Source organism: Gymnogyps californianus, chromosome Z (genome assembly GCF_018139145.2).
Source record: "Gymnogyps californianus isolate 813 chromosome Z, ASM1813914v2, whole genome shotgun sequence".
Lineage (NCBI taxonomy): Eukaryota > Metazoa > Chordata > Aves > Accipitriformes > Cathartidae > Gymnogyps > Gymnogyps californianus.
The window spans coordinates 54,382,816-54,391,182 of NC_059500.1; the positions used below are offsets into that span (position 1 = coordinate 54,382,816).

The 8,367-nt window shown below is 59.9% G+C and overlaps 1 pseudogene; it reads right to left on the reverse strand.

Moving 5' to 3' along the window:
• Positions 1-254: 254 nt before the first annotated feature.
• LOC127027763 (sperm-associated antigen 4 protein-like) lies at positions 255-4,416 on the reverse strand (annotated as a pseudogene).
• Positions 4,417-8,367: the final 3,951 nt, after the last annotated feature.

Sequence of the window (8,367 nt, forward strand, 5' to 3'; positions counted from 1 at the left end):
TGGGGGTGAGGTGGCCTCGTGCCACAAGATTTCGTCAAGGACCTTAGGCACGGAAAGGCTACGGAGCATCTTCTCCTTTTGCTCCGTTAGGAAACATCCCTGTGCTGGAGAGAAAGCGGAGAGCCTGAGGAAGGCCTCAGCCTGCGAAAGGCAGAAGTTGGCAGCTTTGAGAGGGCCTCTGAAACAACATTGCTCTGCACCACACTAAACAGCCGCATCCCTCTGGTCTCTTTCTCCATTTTCCTCTTTAATCGTTACTGAGGGAAGGTCTTCACATGCGTCTCGCCGATGGCATTCGTTCCCGCGATCTTCCATGCACCTGCACTCGATAAATACAGGTGTATCCCGGTTTTCCCCAGTTGCTCTGTATGCCAAGTTTCAAAAACCGAAAGGCTCTGGGGATCCCATTCTGCAAAGAAGCCATGGCAAAAAGCAGCGTCACTCCTGGGCTGTAAAGAGTGAGAGCGGGCTCCATGCGTCTTCCTCCGCCAGCCCAGCCCCTACTCCGGGGCCAGCTCCCGCCCTGGCCAGAGAAGCAGCTTCTCCCTCCTTCCCTTCTCCCACCCAGGTGGCAAAGGACCTCTGTGCCCTCAGAGCAAAACGCCTGGCCTCAGAGAGCGTGGCAGGCAGCTGTGGAAACCTGAGGCTCGCTGGTGCTGGGGAAAGTCGTGCTGCCAGGGCAAGGTGCTGGGCATCCTGCCTGCCACCGCCTGCCTGGTGGGTGCAGCTGCGGAGCTGCAGGGACCAACACAGACAGGGCGCTGACCCAGTCTTCGTTCTGCTTTTGCCTCCCTGCCAGATGCCACTCTCCCTCCCGATTCCCACCAGTGTTTCTCTTGACCACGGTCGGGGCCTGGCCCGGCAGGGACCGTCCACACGCCTTCTGCAGGCGACTTGCTGGCAAACCGGCGACTCTGCCTGGCCTCTTGCCGGCTCGCACTCACTGTACCTGCAGAGGGAAGGTCTGGGTCGGCTCTTTCTGCACGGCATAGGTGAATGTCCCCAGCAGAGTTTCCTCCTCGCCTTCCTCATCCAGTCCCTTGAAGATAAAGCACCGGGGAGCGGGTCAGGCTTGACTCGATCATGAGGAAACGCTCATGCCAGATCCGGGCCCGTGACCTGCACCCCACTCCTGCGGCTCCAGCGCCGTCTGGCGCAGGATGCGGTGGGGCTGAGTCTCCTCCTTGTGTGTTGCTCAGGGGCCCAGAGGTGCTGGGCCAAAACGCGCTGAGCAAGTCTTAGGAGGGGTGACAGCAGCCCTCATGTCCCTTGAAATGTCCCCTCAGGGAAAGGCAGTGCTTCGGAGCACATGAATCTCGGCAGGTGCGCAGAGAGCAGCAAGTCCCCGTTACAGCTTTTCCGCGCGGCCAAGGTCCCAGCCCCCAGTGCCCAGCAGAGACTTACAGAGACAGTGAAATCTCGGGGGCACTACTGACAGTCCCCAGCGGGGAGGCTATCTTTGAGGCGTGCTGTATGATGACGGCCGTCGGTCGTGTTTGTGTGGGCAACCGGATTAGCACCTCGCTCCGAGACCCTTGGAAAGGCCAGCAGTATCCCAGGGAAGCATCCGTCTGAAAGCAGAGGGCAAGAGCAATGAACGCCTTTCAAGAAACCTCTCTTCTTGGCCAGCAGCTCTGCAGCCTCCCCCCACCCTCCACTGCCCCATCGGCAGAGGGACAATCATCAGAGCTGTGGCAGGGAAATGGGGTCCCGAAGGAGAAGCCCCTTCACCCGGCAGTGACCAGCGATGGTGGGCAGGAAGCTCAGCTCAGCTCAGCTCAGCTTCAGCTCAGCCCCCTTCTGAGGGCAACTGCTCTTTTCGAGGGAGCCAAGCCCTGTGTGAGACCTCAGGTGTCAGGCACCGGACCAGTGCCGCAGCCTTCAGCAATACCACAGGCCTGAGGGGAGACGCCCCAGGGCTTGCCCTCAACCTTCTGAGAGGCAAGGGAAGCAGCATTGATGGTTTTCTGCTACTGTACCTGCACAAAGGTATCCAGAACGGGTGGAGCACACAGGAACGAAAACACCCTGCAGAGCCACGTAGAGCTGCTGGACGACTTCAGCAGGTCAATGGCAGCCCCTGAAGGGAGAGGAGAGCAGCTGTGGCTGATGGGAGACAGCAAGCCCCCACAGGAAGGGCTGCAGACCCAATTTGAGGCCCTGCTGTTTGGACAGCAAAGGACAACCTGGCCGCTCGCTTTCGTTCCCCAGCGAAGCTCCATGGAGTGGGAGAGGGCAGAAATGCTGTCCGGTGGGTTGGCTGGGGCTCCAGCGAGGGTCCCAAAGGCAGGACTGGGGTGAGCCCAAAGGAGCTGCTCGGCCACAGTCGTGCTCTTGGGCCCCATGGTTTCGTCCCATCTCCCTACGCGTTGGAGAGCCGAGTCTGCAGCGCAGCCTCCTTTTGGGAACCCCAAGCACAAGCCCAGCGCGACGAGCCCTGCCTGCTGGCACCTGAGGTCTGTCCGTACCTGCGCTTTTCAGAGCCCAGTCAGACATCCGTGGTTTTGCAGACATTGCCTCCCTCATTTGCTGAACTTCCTGGGAAAGACACAAAGGAACAGGGGAAATGACCATGTCAGACCTGGCCAGGAGAAGGGGCTTTACAGCGGAGAAGCTCAACCAGCAGTCCCTGGCAAGGGATGGGTGTTTGGGCTGAGCTGGAAAAGCCCACCAGCTGGCCCAGGAGGGGCCTTGTGCCAGGGCCCTGCTTGCCCCAGCCCTCTTTCCCAAAGTGCAGGATCACCTTCTGCATAGCGCCGATCTCTGCAGCCAGGTGCGCCAGCTCATCCCTCAGCTGTTGCATCTCTTGGGATTGTTTGCCTCAACACTGCGAGCGTGTTCCTGCAGACAGCGGGAAAGCAGATCTTGTCAGAGAGCTGCCCAGCCCCTCCCGGAGCCTCCAAGCTCAAGAGACAGAGGTGCTCGAGCCCCCTTTTCTTTCCTTGGTTTGCAAGTGCTTCCCTCCCCCGCCAGGTTTAGCAAAAGGCCCAGGCAGGAGCGAAAGGCACGAGCCCTGGGCGCTGGGCAAGGGAGTGCAAATAGCACGGCCACACCTGCTGCTCCCCACCAAACGTGCTGCGGGTCTGGAGAGAGGAGAGGGCTCTTACCACAGGGACCTCAGGTCGGCTGCAGGCTGCCCCAGCAGCACCTGAAAGAGAAAGGCTCTCCGTTTGAGTCCCAGAGCTGCCAGGGCTTTCCAGAGCTGGCGGCTCTAGGAAGGCATGGCAGAAGCTGCTGCCGCTTGTGTGGGTCACTGCCTGGACCCGGAGGACAGGGCGATTTACCCACCCACCCACCCACCGCCAGCAGTGCTCCTTTGCAGGGCTTTCCTGTCCCACAACAGCCGTCACTGACCTGTGGCACATCCTTTGTCCACAGCATCCACACGAGCAGCGAGGTCCTGCAGCAGGCACCAGCTGTAATTCACGTGACCGAGAGAGAGTTATTTTACTAGGGTTTCTAATGATTCCTGTAGTCGCACGGTCTCCTCCCACACCAGGGTGGCAAGAGGCTGGCTGAGGATATGGGGAAAGGGTGCAGAGAGAGGCTGCGGCTCCAAGCAGGGACCCTGGGCCTCGGGGCTCTGGTACGCTTGGCGCCCCACAGCCATGCCCCATTTTGCCTCCCTGCTCTGCTTGTAGTGAGCATCTTGGGAGCTCCCTGAGCTGCAGACGTGGGAGGATGGAAGGGCCCCACCAGCTCCACTCCCTCACACGGAAGCTCACACTCCGTGCCTCTGCGCCTCCACTGGCAGCGGGCAAATACTCACCGAGAGCACCTAGGCTCATCAAGATGAGGATCGTGCAGAGCCTCTTCTTTTTCAAGGTGATGATCTCTTTCCTGAAAAAGAGGGAGTCCTGGGGTTAGCAGTGCTCAAGGACAGAGCCCTGCACAGGGGGATGTTCTCTTATAAGCTGAGGAGCAGCAAGTTACAGGGGAGCCAGGGCGTCTCCTGGTGGGGAGCACTGCCAGCCTCCCCTGCTCGCCCTGACCCACTGGCACCCCTCGTCTCCGTGTCCACACCGGACACGTGTTGTACTCACAGGGTAGAGATGCCTGTGCTGAGGCGTCTCTGGACGGAGACCACGGCCATTGCCAGGCTGAAGACCAACCCTGGGCAAAGAAACCGGAGAAAAGCCTGAGGACCCTTCCTGAGGACACCGGTCCAGCGCATGCCAGATCCCTGCAGGGAGGTGGGCACTGGTTCTCCCTGCCTGGGGCGGGGCCATGGTTATGCCCTATGGAGGGGGGCAGCTGGGTGCACCCTGGGAGCAAAGGTCGGAGGGCCGGGCAGGATCCCTCGCAGGCAGGGCACTGACAGCATGCCTGGGGAAGGAGGGTGGCACGAGTCCTGGGGTACCCCATAGTTACTACAGTGTCCCACAAAGACATGAACATGGTAGCCAGCTCCGTCATCGTCACGTAGGCTGGGTGGCCCCAGGCCTCCCTCAGGGCAGGATGACGCTGGTTCTGCAGGGCGGTGGACCCGGCGGAGCCCGGCAGGCTTGGTGCAAACGTGGGGTGAAAGGCAGCACTGAGCTTACACTCATTTTCTGCAGCACTGCAGCATGCAGGCCCTTGCCGGCTGGTGCCCTGGGCCTCCTGAGATCTTGCCGGGCTGCCGCTGGCTCCTCTCCTTGGAAGGGCAGCCCGTTGTGCTCTTGGAGGAGCCTTTCTCCTCCTCATCCTGGTGAGAAATGAAGCTCTCCTGCAAGCTTATACGCCCTCCTTCAGCTGCAGGAGCGTTGCCTGTCCGGGCAGATCTCCTCCTGGAGATAGCTGGGAGGGGAACGCCTGCCACAGGCACACAGCCACCAGCACACTGCGAGCTCCTTCCAGGCCCACAGCCTATGGCCCACAGTGCCCGACGTCACAGAGGCCTGGCCCCGCACGGTGTGAGGGCGTGGCGGTGACATCACAGACAGAGGTACAGGGCGGCGGGGGTGCAGAGAGAGACCCCGCAGCCCACTTGGCGCTGTGTTTTGCATTTGTGGCTAGACAGTGTTGAAAACACACCAGCGTTTGCGCTGGTGCGGAACAGCGCTTGCAGAGCGCCAAGGCTTCCTCTGTTTCTCTCTGCGTGTCCCCGAGCGAGCAGGCTGTGCGGTTGGGCGAGAGGCTGGGAGGGGACCCAGCAGGGACATGTGAGGGACTGAAAGAGTTAATGTCTGTCAATGTCTCAAACATTGTAGCAACCAAGGTGCGGTCCGCATAACAAAGAGGGCCATTAGCAAGAAGTTGGCTGGCATGGACACAGGGGGCATGCCGGAGGGTATGCAGTCCTGTGTTCTGGTAGAACCAGCCTGGTAACCCACCACATATGGCCAGAGGCCACACAAAGCTTATTTGAGGAGGGGGCTTGTAGCTCCTTAGAAAGTCCCTAAGACCACCACCCCAATAAGCCGCACATGCTCAGTAGGTGAAGAACCCTCTGGAATACTACCATATATGTTGAGAACTGTCTAGAATGAACCCATATAAGTCTTCAAGAGGCCTGACTGTGGACGGAGATTTAGACTATAAAAGACAGAACTGCAAAGAGCCACGGTGTGCGCCCATCACCGGAGGATTGCTACGCTCGTCGCCGACATCGCGGGATCCAAGGGTGGTGACTATCTCTTTTCTTTCTCTCCCCCTTTCTTTTTTTCCTTATTCCTCTCTTCTCTCTCTTCTTGTGAACGTTTTGCTGCAACCCACGCTGCCCACCGTTATGCCTTCCACGGTTTGGATTGTTCGAATAAAGCGTTCAAAGTGATTGTTTGGTGTCGTTTCACCTTAATTTAGCCCGGGGGGATCCCAGAACCTCTACAACCCTCTGGTCTGTCGGTCCGGGTCGTAACAGGACAGCCAACCCAATTTGACCAAAGAGGGGACTCCATGCCACGTAACGTCACACTCCGCAATAAAGCCTGGGCCTTTGGTCTTTCCAAAGGAGCCATTGCTTGGGGACTGGCTGGGCATCGGTCTGCTGGGTCAGCCCACCGCAGCCTGTTTAGAGAAAGGAGGGTGTTCGCTGTGTGCTTTATATTCTCCCAGTGGACCAGGAAGGTTCCTGTGTGGGGGTACAGGGTGCCCCGAGGGCACTGGGCATCTGGCGTGGCAGCACGGGGGCATGGGGGGTACCAAGCATGGCTCCCTGCCTTCCCCCTGCCTGGGGTGGGCCAGCCCTGCCAGACGGGGGGGGTCCCATGGAGCAACGAGGGGGCGCTGGCTCTGGGTGAGACCGGGCTGGGGCTGCGGCTGCATGGGCTTTGGCTTGCTCCGCCCCTCCGGCTCCACATCGGCACGGGGAGCTCCGGCCGCCCAAGTGGCCCCAGGCACGTGCCAAGGGGCTGCTGCATGCCTCCATCCTCAACAAGACGCACGAGCACCCAGGACACCGCAACGGCTCCTTCTGGATGAGCCAGCTGGCAGGGCCTTGACGGGTTGTGACGAGAGTGAGCACCTGTAAGAGGATAAAGACGGAGCCCTGCTGCGGGCTGTCTCCATGCCATGCGAGTGAAGAGAGGGGGGAGGCGCCGATGCAGAGGCCCTGGTCAGAAGACAGGCCATGAAAAGCGTCTCGGCAGATGTCCCTGCCACGGCTCCTCCACCGGCCACAGTCCCTCCACCTAGTCTGCTGCCTGTCTTTGCCCAGGCACCTGCGCCGCTCCAGACACCCTCGCCCAGTGTATTGGTGTATTGGGTGTCCGTGTCCAGGTGTTGGCAGTGGGGGGACTGGGACGGTTCAGGCTAGGGAAGAGAAGGCTCAGGGAGGACCTCATCAATGTATATAAATACCCGAAAGGAGGGTGCAAAGAAGGCAGAGCCAGGCTCTTCTCAGTGGTGCCCAGTGACAGGACCAGAGGCAATGGGCGCAGACTGACACACAGGAGGTGCCCTCTGAACATCAGGAAACACTTTTTTTCTGTGAGGGTGACTGAGCCCTGGCACAGGTTGCCCAGAGAGGTTGTAGTCTCCTCCCTTGGAGATCTGCAAAAGCCGCCTGGACACGGTGCTGAGCAACCGGCTCTGGGTGGCCTTGCTGGAGCAGAGGGGTGCTCGACCGGATGACCTGCAGAGGTCCCTTCCAACCTCAGTCACTGTACGATTCTAAGCTTACAGCTGTCCTCTTGCGGACTGCTGAGCAGAGGCTTTTCTTCCAAGCATTTCTGACAGAGGCTTCCCTCCCCGTGACAAAGACGGATGTTCGTGTGTACAGCATTCAGCTGGGAGCTGGCTGTGCGTTGGAGTTTCAGGGCGGCAGAACGGTGGCTCTCTTAAAGAGAAGCAGAAGGCAGAAGGGAGAAGCAGAGGGCTGTGCCTGGGAGCGCACAGGGGCACGGAAGAGCTGAGCCAGGATCCCCCCCACCCCGGCGGCAGGCTGCTCAGGCCTCCTCACCCATCTCAGACACCCTCAAGGGTCCCAGACATGCCTGCACCCCATGTGGACCCCCACTAGACCCAGTCCCCAGAGCCCAGGTGCCCCTAAATGGAATGGGCCAGTGCTTTGGGAACCATGACTCCCAGACGGTTTTTGTTTGCGTTTCTTTTCCTTCAATATGAGGAGCAGTAGTTTACAGGTTGCTCACGGGCAAGTCAGTTAGATGGGGAGAAATTCCCCGAATCAATACGATGGTTTGGGTTTGTGACAGACGCTGGCACCCCCCGTCTCCGTGTCCACACCGGACACGTGTTGTGCTCACAGGGTGGAGATGCCCGTGCTGAAGCATCTCTGGAGGGAGAGCATGACCATTGCCAGGCTGTAAGCAATGCTGAAGACCAGCCCTGGGCAAAGAAACTGGACAAAAGCCTGAGGACCCTTCTTGAGGACGCCTGTCGGGGCGTGTGCCAGACCCCTGCAGGGAAGTTGGTGCTGGTCCTACGCACTCCCTCCCCGTGGGGCAGGGGCAGGGCCAGGGTTATGCCCTGGAGACGGGGGGCGCTGGTTGCACCCTGGAGAGCTGGGGTTGGAGGGCCGGGCAGGATCCCCTTGCAGGCAGGGTGCTGATGGCGCGGTGGGGGAGGGAAGGTGGACGAGGCTTTGGCCTCTCGACCTCTACCGTCCTGGCGTACCCCATGGTTACTACAGTAGCCCACAAGGACGTGGACACGGTAGCTAGCTCCACACGGTCACGTAGGCGAGGTGGCCCTAGGCCTCCATTGGGGCAGGATGATGCTGGTTCTCCTGAGCCAGGCAGGCTTGGTACAATCATGGGGTGAAAGGCAGCACTGAACTTATGCTCATTTTCTCAGGCTGAGCTCAGGCAGAACTCAGGCAGAGCTAAGACTCTTCCGCACTCATGGCAGGTTTCCAAGCCTCATGGCTTTTACTTTGCCTACAGCCCTTGACAGCTTCCCCGTCCTGAACCCCCAGCCCCGCATTAG